This window comes from Triticum urartu, chromosome 2A (genome assembly GCF_056163025.1).
Source record: "Triticum urartu cultivar PI428250 chromosome 2A, HENAU_Tu73, whole genome shotgun sequence".
Taxonomy (NCBI): Eukaryota; Viridiplantae; Streptophyta; class Magnoliopsida; order Poales; family Poaceae; genus Triticum; species Triticum urartu.
Window position 1 is genome coordinate 568,309,866 of NC_141874.1, and position 2,088 is coordinate 568,311,953.

General features: G+C 46.0%; 1 pseudogene; it reads right to left on the reverse strand.

The window, feature by feature from the left end:
• Nucleotides 1-211: 211 nt before the first annotated feature.
• Nucleotides 212-1,557, reverse strand: LOC147985958 (uncharacterized; annotated as a pseudogene).
• Nucleotides 1,558-2,088: the final 531 nt, after the last annotated feature.

A 2,088-nucleotide genomic window follows, 5' to 3' on the forward strand; every position in this document is an offset into this window, starting at 1 on the left:
ATATGCATAGTTACTACGAAGAGATTGCACATATGGCATATGGTTGATCTCATACATAGCATATGACAAGTCAAGCAAATTGTCAAACATGATGTGACCAAGATAATTATCACAAGAAATCATATGCAACATGGGATCACAACTAATAGACTCCACATGGCAATCATAAAACTCATCATAAATGGGTAAATCATCGCATGGGAAAGTCGCACTAGCATGAAGAATGGTTAATAGGTGGATCAACATCATGTAAGCAATCAATGTATATATAGTCCATTAGTGGGACTAGAGCATCACCTTCACCTATATTACCTTTATCATTCCACTGAAGTGGTGTAGGTGAGGTGGTAAAGACCGAATGGTGGTCATCTTTTTCATCTTGATGGAACCATGTGGGGGTGCATCATATTCCACCATGGCCATCGTCTTGTCCAAAGGGAGGACGAATTCATCGAGTATTGGCACGTCATCATAGATGGGACCTAGCACCAAATGAGAAGACACAATAGAGGTAGATGTTAAGTCATTAGTGTTGAAGGTGGCCTCGCATGACCTATCAACTATCTCACTCTCTCTATGTGGTGGCTCACTCCCTCCCTCAAAGTAGGTGCACTCAATGTCACATATGGTGGAGTCACTCAAATCACTCAAGTGGTGGTGGTGGCTCTCCTCACATTTGAATTGGGGCAACTTATCATATATGGGGCTAGTGGTGAAGTCACTCTCACTCTCAATATGGTGGCACAAGTCACTCGACTCATCACCATACGCTGTCGTGGTTGAAAGGAAAATCCCATGCTCAACCATCTCGTAGTCGTCGCCGTGGATGAAGGCCGAAGATGGCACATCATCACTCTTGCCTCCAAAGATGGACGCATCATCCTTGCTTGTCACCGTGTCACTCGCCTCCAAATCTTGGTCCTTGAGTTGCTCCGTAGTCGTACTTGTCACCGCACCATCTTGAAAAAGAGTCGTAGTAGACTCAACATCATCAATGCCACAAAGGATGGAGGTGAAGTCGAACTTGGGGACATCATCTTGGAGCTCATCGGGCTTGGACATCTCGGTGGCACTAGCCTCATGCTTGCTGTCTTGGAGCGTGGTCGTCGTGAAGTGTGCTTGGGGTCGAGTAGACTTGGCCTTCATGAGTTCTTGCTCTGCCTTGAGAGCACCAACATACATGTCGTCGAGGGACTCGTAGTTGTTGGTGAAAATAGGCTTGGCAATGTTGTTGTTCAATCCCATCATGAAGTAGAACTTCACCCAAATGGGGTCGTCCACACTGGCTCGTTGCAAGGCTTTCTTCATGTTCTTGAAGTACTCGTCGAGGGACTTCGATCCTTGTATAGTGTTCTCCAATTGGCATTGAAGATGTTCCGTGTAGGTGGAAGGTACAAATTCTCGCCGCATCGTTTCCTTCGTCTTGGGCCAACTCATGTTGAAGCTCGTCGAAGGTGTGTGAGTCCACCAAATCAACGCGTAGTCGTGGAAGGTACTTGTGGCGCACTCCACTTGATCTTCGGAGGGGACTTGGTGTAGCTTGAGGTAGTCGTCCATCTTGCGCTCCCACTCGAGATACTCCTCGGGGTCTTGAGTCCCATAGAAATCGGCATCTTCCACGATTACGCGTGGAAGATTCGGAGGCGACTTCAAGGCATCTTCGCCTTTGGACATTCGGCATCTTCGCCAACAAGAACCTCAAGAGAAGCTCCCCAAGCTCAAGTCTGCGATTTCCATGAGCTACTACGACCTCGACACCAAGTTATTTTTTGTGGTGTCGAACTTGTCCTTCTTGGTGTAGACCAAAGTAGATGTGCTTTGCCTATCCATCACAAGACTCGAGTAGAGGTGAGTAGGAAATGAGATAAACAATACCAAGCTACCTTTTGCCAAAGTTGAGGATGTATCCCGTTTCACTCAATGTGAAATGAAAGAATAGTGGAATTGGTACCGGACTTGCTCACTCACACCTACAAAGTAAAGCTTATCGAGTGGCTTGGTTAGGGCAAGTGGCACAAAAAATTGATGCATTTGTTAGTAAGAGTCAACAATGTTGAAAGAGATTCATAAATTCGAAAGTGAAACAAG